This window comes from Petaurus breviceps, unplaced genomic scaffold, assembly GCF_028583685.1.
Source record: "Petaurus breviceps papuanus isolate PSGF00001 unplaced genomic scaffold, PetGlider_PUasm1.0 90721, whole genome shotgun sequence".
NCBI lineage: Eukaryota > Metazoa > Chordata > Mammalia > Diprotodontia > Petauridae > Petaurus > Petaurus breviceps.
In genome coordinates, this window is record NW_027187322.1 from 92,764 (window position 1) to 101,551 (window position 8,788).

Consider the following 8,788-nt stretch of genomic DNA (forward strand, 5'->3'; position numbering starts at 1 on the left):
TGTAATCTGAGAGCATAGAATTGAACCGAGAACATTAGGACTGGAAGAGAGCAGAGCTTAGCCCTTCTCTGAAGCTGGCTTTAGAATCCTAGCACCTGAGTTCAAATGTTCTATCTGCTACTTACTAGTTGTGTGACCTTGGGTGAGTCATTTACAGCCTAGACCAGGTGACTTCTTCAACCTTTTCACATCTCAACATTGGATCTAGTCCAACCTCAAACCCAAAGTGAGTCCAGAGGAGCAATACACCCTGACCGCATTCCTCTGATGGTGATTTTGCTGAAAGTTACTTTTAGTTGGGCCTGATTTGTTGTTTGATTGGAAGCCCCCCGGGGAGTGGAGGGACCCACTAGTGAACTCTATAACCGAGCCCCTCCTTCTCCCCAGGGCTGGCCTGATGGGGCAGTAACTGTAGAATGGCCCCCACTGCCCTCCCATGGGGGAGGGGGGATGGAGAGGTCATGGGGGAGGGGGGAGCAAAGCTGCCCCTTCAGAGCTACCCAAACCAGAGATTTCATAGGAACGTGGACGAGTGGGAAGGACCCTCAGTGGCCACTGGAGAAGAGCTGGTGGAGAGACGCCTCCCAACCCTGCAGCCTAGGACCTGCCCTGCGATTTTCAGGCTTAGACATCGGCCTGGGGCAGTGAGAGGCCAGAACCTGAGCCACATGTGGGACCAGGCTGCACTGGACCCCAGCCTTCCTGACTCCAGGCCCAACCACGAGCCTACTGCAGAGGGCTAGCTCCAAAGATGTCAGAGCCAGAGGGATACTTAGCATTCATCTAACCCTCTACCCTGCTCCTTTTATCCAAGAGGAGAAACTGGGGCTTAGAGAGAAAAAGGAATTGAATCCATTCATAGACCCCCCCCCCATGGCTAGAAGGGACCTTAAAGCATAGAATGGCAGAGCTGGGAAGGTCACTCAATCCAGCGTCCCCATTGTACAGATGTGAAGACTGAGCCCCACAGGGTTCTATGACTTCTCTGTGTTCACTCAGTCAGCAGAGCTAGAATTAAGACCTGAGCTTTAGTCTAGGGCTCTTCCTAACATGAAAGAGGCCAGATTCATGCTTTGGGTCCTGTTTTCTCTTCTTGGGGACAGACAATTGTCCCATATTATGTCTGAAAACAGAAAGAATGAAGTCCATGGCATATGACGGTTCCTAAGTCACAAGATCACGGCTTCAGAAGCCATCAAGTCCAACCCCCTCTTTTTTACAGATGAGGAAACTGAGGCCCAAAGGAGGGGAAGAGACTGACTCAAGCTCCCACCGAGATGGAATTGGAACCTATGTTTTCTAACTGAAGGAACAATGGTCTTCTTCATACTATAACTGGCAGCCTCTTGCCCTCACTTGTGCAGATGAAAAGATTCTTCGCTGTACCCTAGGGGCAGGGTGGTGCAGTGGATAGAAGGCCAGTCCTTGGAGTCAGAAAGACCTGAGTTCAAATTTGACCTCACACCCTTACTAACTGTGTGACCCTGGGCAAGCCACTTCCCCCTGTTTGCCTCAGTTTTCTCATCTGTAAAATGAGTGGAAGAGATGCTAAACTTCTCCAGTATCTCTGCCAAGGAAACCCCAAAGGTGTGACAGAAGAATCAGACACAACCAAGCAACAACATCCCTGCCAAGTGCCACCTGCGGGTCCTGAAATATCTGCCAAGAACAAACACTTCCGGTAAAGAGGCCCCCGAGTGACAATGATTGTGGGTTTTCTCAGAGGATTTGGGCCTGGAAGGTGCCTAAGAGAAGATTGCCTGGCTGTGCTCACGCAGCAAAGGGAATCAGAGCGGAGATCTGAACCCCTCACTCCAAAGCCAGCATTGGACCACTCTCTGCCCATTCTAATTCCTGTGAAGAAATGTAGATACAGTGCTTGTGAAGAGCTTGGACAAAGTTCTCATTGCTAATTAGGTTCACAAGGTTAAAAGATAGGATACGGCAGTGCAGCGGCCAGAATGCTGAATTTGAAGCCAAAGGACCTGGGTTCGAATCTCAGCTTTGCCACCAACCACCTATGTGATCCTATGTAAGGTCAATCCACTTCTATTGGCCTCAGTTTGTAAAATTAGGGCTTGGACTAGACAGCCTCTAAGATACCTTCTGGATCCAGGCTCCTATGATTGTCTCTTAACATTGAAAATGTCTTCTTGGTGGAAGATAAGCTCACCATGCCCTGGGTACTCTTGGCCCACTGACACCACCGAAGATGGTTGATTCAGTCAGTCCATGAACACTGGGATATACCCTGGAACTTGAATTGTATGAGAAAGCTGAATGGATAGAGAGAATCAGAGCTGAGGGCCTCCAGGGGGTCCATCAACCTAAATGACCTCTTGTTTTTTCACTAGCCTTTGTTTCCTACACAATCCCATGTGTTTTCTTTTATGCATTTAGAACTGTGGTTCTGAGAAGTCCACAGGCCCCACAGACCAAAGGAGTCCCTAACACAACAAAGGTTAAAAACCCCTGGGCTCCAGGGACGCTGAGGAGGTTAGTAGGAGAAGGCCACATACCCGTGGAACCCTCAGGCAGCCTTGCGGCCCCAGGAAAGGAGCCCAAAGAGGTGGCGGGAGGGTGACAGAGGAAGAATTCCTGGGCAGCTCCAAGCTCCTGAACGAGGCGTCCTGGAGAGAAGAAGAATCACTGGTACGATTCTACTTTCCAGCAGCAAGCGCAGGACTTGGAACGGCAAAGGCCAAAGCCCACCAGGTGGGGCCACGAGGCCAAAGCCACCAGGTGGGGCCATGACCCAGAGGAGCAAACCCAAACCTTGACGTTCACTAGTGCAGGAGGTGAGTTATAAGTGAGTTATAGGGGAAGGGTTTGCTCTCTGGACGTCACCTCCTCTCCTTTATCTGGTTAAGGATGAACCATAAATATGGAAGATTGGATCAGTCCCTGGGGATGGCGGAGGCCAGGTGAATATCCTCACCTAACCAAGTGCCTGCCTCACAGCAGATGTTTCATGAGCGCTCCCTGATTAACTGGTTGATTGGTCTGCTCATTCACGATTGTATATTCTGAGATTAACAGAACTTGTACTGCATTGCATATTTGGCTAGCCTGAGTTTTTAATAATGATCATGATTGTAGCCAGCAACTACTGCAAAGGCATTTATATATATAATCTCACTTGGTCCTCACACATGCTCTTATAATCCCTACTTCACAGATGAAGAAATTGAAGCAAAGGTTGAGTGACTTGCCCAGGGTCACATAGCTAGTAAGTGTCTGCAGTCACATTTGAACTCAGGTCTTCTTTACCCCAGGCCCAGCCCTCTGTCCACTGCACTGTCCAGTTGCCACCTTACATGGGAGCTCGAAGGTCCTTTTCCTTTTCTGTAGTCACCCAGACAATGGCCTCCTGGGGTATCATTGGTGATGCCCTCAAGACTGGACAGAGTCAATGAGAACACAGTGTCCCTCCTGGGCTCCAAAGCATTCCGTATAATCCCTTCTCCCATTGGGGGGTTATTCCCGGAAGGTCCCCAGAGTAGCCAGCCCTGATTCTCTGGATTTAACCTAGGTACCTCCACTCCACTCACCTCTGCTTTTCAGCTCTGCTATGTGTGTTGCCTGCCCCCCATTAGAGTGTGAGCCCCTTGAGGAGATGTTCCAGATGTTCCATTTACTTGCATTTTTATCTCTAGCATTTAGCTCAGTACTTAGGACATACATAGCAAGCCCTTCATAAATGCTTATTGACTGACCGACTGACCTTGTCCCAGATTCGTGATTTCTAGCACCCCACCAACTCCTAAACACAGCTTCATAAGGCAATGAAATTCATCTACACAGACTAAAATCAAAACCTCTCCCAAGGCCCGTCAATGCCAAAGATGAAAGGACGACATGCTTCAATCGGGGTTCCTGTCTTGGGACAGATCCAGTCCATGCATATCTGGTGCAAAGGGAAATCTATAAATATCAAGGCTTCCTGCCCTCGCGAGGGATTGGCTGTAGAGTAACCAAAGAAAACATTCGTTTCCTGTGTGAAGAAAACATTAAGAACTCTGTTCCTGCAAAGCAGCAGATTGGGGCTGCCAATGTGCCATCCATGGCCGTCTAGCTGATCATTGGGATGATGAAGGGGGCTGGTGCCCTTCTAGAGAGGTCGGGTGCTAGCACCATCATAGCATGTCCAGTACAGTGCGTGCACACACACACACACACACACACACACACTAATGGTGAAAGAAATTCGGAGAATCCTAGACTTTCAGTGCTGGAAGACCCCTTGAACATCACAGGCTTATAGGTCTATAACTGGAAGGAAGCTCAGAGGTCATCTCATCCATTTTACAGATTAAGAAACAGGCCCAGGGACTTGCTTGAGTTTACACAAGTGTTCAGTGTCAAAGGTGGGATTGGAATTCAAGTCCTCAGACTCCAGAGCCAGGGTCTCTCCTTCTACCCAACCACTTCAGTTCTAACATCCAAGACCCCTGGAAAAGGAATTAGCCTTGTCTGGTTTGGTCACAGGAGGCAGAACTAGAAAATAGTAAAGAAGTGAATTTGGAATGGATGCCAAGGAAAATAAGTAAATAGGGCTGTTTGCAAGTGGAATGGTGGGCTTCCCTTGACTGGAGGGAGGCCTTTGACCACTGCCAGAGATGGAGTAGAAGGATTCCTTTCCAGGCAGGGGTTGGACAAGATGGCCACTGGATCCCAACTAAAACTCCACAATTCTGTGGAGCAGAGGTTAGGAGTGGGGGCGGGGCTTGCCCAATGGAACTCCAGTCGTTAATGGCAGATGACAAAATTGTCTTGGCGAAACCAAGGGCAGATTTTGGTTATTTCAGGTTATGGCTTGTATAAAAATGGCCCTGGTTTTAGGTCAATCAGACTTGGGGAGGTAGCTTCTTCCTAGCAGAAGGGCCTTAAGCAATTGTTCAGAAGATGGAAGAAAACCTCAAAACACCATCTCAACCTGGAAAGGAATAAAGGCAGGTTGCATTCATGGGAGATGAAAGGCAAAATGATTGGTTGGTTGTAAAAGACAATTGTAAAAGCCTGGATAGTGTTTAACAACCGGCTCTCTAGAAGGAGAAAAAAAGTATGTACAACACAAACTTAATCTGCAATATTAACATTTTTCTCTATTGCTTAAGTTGAGACAATCAACAAGACCATAAATCAAGCCTTGACTCAGATCATTTGCCAATTTCCAATGTGTCATTTCTGACACTAAAATTTTAACAGTTGAAGCTCACCCTTACCACCACCACTCCCCAAGGAATCAGTGCACAGATTTCAGAGGACCCATAAATCCAGATGGGAAAACAACTTCTAATTGAAACATAGCACCCCTTCAGGATTGAGAAGGGGTCTTCAGGCTCCACCAGATGGTCAGGGAAGGCAGCCATCATACAACAAGGTGAAGAAGCACAGCTCTGGGAACCCCAAGACAAGAAAGAAATAGGCCCTGACCTCAGGGATCTTCTATTCCACTTGGCAGCTAGTCCCTGATAACACTCAGCACAAAAGAGAAGCATTTTTTATATTCTGTACAAAAAATATGGTAACACCCACTGTGGAAACGTCTCTTGTCCCCCTAAGCCAAGAACAAGACGAACGCACCCTTGTTATAAAATAACATGGTTCTAAAGGGAAGGGAGGGGAGGGGAGGGAAGGGGAGGGGAGAGGAGGGGAGGGGAGGGAGAGGGGGGGGGAGGGGAGGGGAAAAGGGAGGAAATAAGCTTTTTATTAAGTGCCTACTATGTGCTGGTCACTGTACTAGTGTTTTACAAATCTTATTTCATAAAGCTTCTGTTGCACACACTTACCTTTCTGGGAACATGCCCTACCCCATGTGGTTTACTTAACCCCATGTAATAAGATGTTTAATAGATGTATTGAATAACTGCACAACCTCAAGAAAGTTATTTTACATCTCTGTACTTCAGTTTCCTCATCTGTAAAATGAAGGGGATTCCTACTAGCTTCAAATTCTATGTTCCTATGACTTCCATCCTATGTAACTTTGACTGAAGGAAATGTCGAAATTGGAGAACGGTCCCATAAATGAATCACAAGACAGAAAAGTACCTCGAGGGGTGACTGAAACCAATGCATAGTTCCCAGACTACTCACCACATGAACAGAGTTCCCTGAGAGCATTTCTACATTAGAGTATTGTTCCCTCTGAAATATCAAGCATGAAATGATGTTATCAGAAATACACGTCACAATATTTCAGTATGAATGGAGGATGAGTTTCTTCTATTTGGGGCCAAGATTTTCCTGACCTTCCTTTCTCCCAGGAGTCTTCATAACCACAGCCCCCAGCCCCTCCAGGGCTCTCTAGAAGTTTCATTCATAGACTTCCACCCCAAAAGGTGAAGGTGCCAGATTAATTTGGGTCATGCTATTTTAGGGGATCTCTCTTCTTCCAGGCTGGCCAGGAATTAGCTGAACTGCCCAAGAAATCCAATTCTTTTTCCAGAGAAGGAGCTAACTCTCTTACTAATCATTCTAGTGATTCTTAAACCTTCCCTAAAGTCAGGACACCAGTGAAGAAAGACCACTGGTCAGTCAGTCAATAATGATTTATTAAGCACCTACTATATGCCCGGCAGGGCAGCTTGGTGGTGCAGTGGATAGACCTGAGTTCAAATTTTGCCTAAGATTCTTTCTAGCTGTGTGACCCTGGATAAGTCACTTCCTGTTTGCTTCAGTTTCCTCATCTGTCAAATGAGCTGGAGAAGGAAATGACAAATTACTCCAGTATCTTTGCCAAGAAAACCCCAAATGGTATCACAGAGAGTCAGAAACGATAGAAAAACAACAAAATGTGCCAGGCAAAACACAGTCCTTGCCCTCAGGGAGCTTACAATCTAAGGGGGAAAACAACAAATAAGCATATATAGAGATATAAATATAGACATATCTAACTACACACATGTGCACACAGACACCCCCAACACACACCCTCCGGCCCGCGCACACGCTATATGCAGGATAAAGTGGAGATAACGCAGATGGGGGAGGCACCAGAATTAAGACAGATCGGGAAAGGCTTCCTGGAGTAGGTGGGATTTTGGCTGAGACTTGAAAGAAGCCAAGAAAGGAGGTGGGGATAGGAAGGGAGAGCCTTCCAGCACGGAAATGCTCGAGCCAAGAGATGGATAGAGTGCCTTGTCCAGGAAGAGCCAGGAGATGGGGTCATGGGATTGAAGAGTGTGTTTGGGGGTAAGTTTGAGACAACTAGAAGGCCCTAGATTGGGAAAGAGATGGGACCTGTGTGCCTTGTAACAAGATTTCATTGCTCTGGGCCTGTGTTTCCTCATCCATAAAATGAGGAGGTTGGACCAGAACAGGGAGTCTTTGCCTTTTGTGCGTCTTAGACCCATTGGGCAGCCTGGGGAAGCCTTTAGACCCCTTCTCAGAGTCGTGGTTTTAAATGCATAAATTAGAATACGCAGTGTTAAAAAGGAAGCTAATCATTCTGAGATAACAGCTATCAGAATCTTCTTCAAGCCCAATTTGCAGCCCCCGGCTGTGAACCCCTGCACAGGCTGGTCTTTGAGTTCCACTGAGAGGCCACAGGATGTGGCAGATCTGGTGCTGGAGGACCTAGGCTCAAAGAACAGCTTCATCATTTGCAGCCCGTGTGCTCTCCAGCAAGTCAAAAGCTAGAGAGCCCAGAACAGTCCGTTTCCTCATCTGTATGATAGAGGAGCTGGGAGAGGTTCCCTTGGAGCTCCATATCTGTGCTTCTCAATCTATGGAGCCCTGATTCTAAACCTGTGACTCCAGGATCCCTCCTTCCAGGCTGGCCAGGGGTGGACACAACTGTCCAAGAATGGCAGGTCTGATTCTAGATGGCCAGCAAGCATTTATTAAGCACCGGTTACACGTCATGCACTGTGAGCAGGTGCAGGCCCCAGTCTCTGCCTTCCAGGGACTGCCGTTCTAGAACGGGGACGATGCACAGTCAATGTCTAGGGCAAGGAAGGTGCTAGCAGCTGGGGGGTGGGGGTGGGAGGGGCACTGGGAAGGCCCTCTTGCAGAGGAGGGAAAACATTCCAGGTATTGGGAAGCCACCAGTGAAAGGCACAGAGACAGAAGATGAAGAGTCCTGTCCAGTGAATTCCCCAGAAGGCCATTGTCACTGGGCTACAGAAAACACAAAGGAGAATCAAATTAAGAAGAGTGGAGGGCAGGCCAAGGACTTTGAAAGCCAAACAGAGGGTTTTATAACAATCCTGGCCTTAATCAGGAGCCACTGGAGCTCATTCAAGATGGTTAAACCTATGCTTTAGAAAAATCACTTTGATAAGTGAATGGGAGGTAGGTTGGAGTGGGGAGAGATGTGAGACAGGAAGATGAACGGCAAAGTATTCCAATAGTCTAGGCATGAGGTAATTTGGGCCTGCACCAGGGTGTGGCTATAGGAGTGGAGGGGACATAGACAAGAGTTATTGTGAAGGGAGAACGGATGAGCTTTGGCAACAGATTGGATATGTAGGGTCAGTATGGGTGGGGAGGCAAGGATCACACCAGGTTGTGATCCCACTGGGGTGATTGGTGAAGTCTGGAAGAGGAAAACATCTGGAGAAAAAAAGATAATGAGCTTTGTTTTGAATACGTGGAGTTTGAGATGCCCATGGGACATCCGGTTCAGAATGTCCAGTGGACTGTTAGTAATGTGAAACCGGAGGTCAGGAGAGAGGTTAGGGCTGAAAAAATAGATCTGACATTCATCTGCTGAGAGATGCCAATTATCCCAGGAGAGTTGATTAGATCACTGTGAGTCAATCACTGAATTCATTGAGGAAGG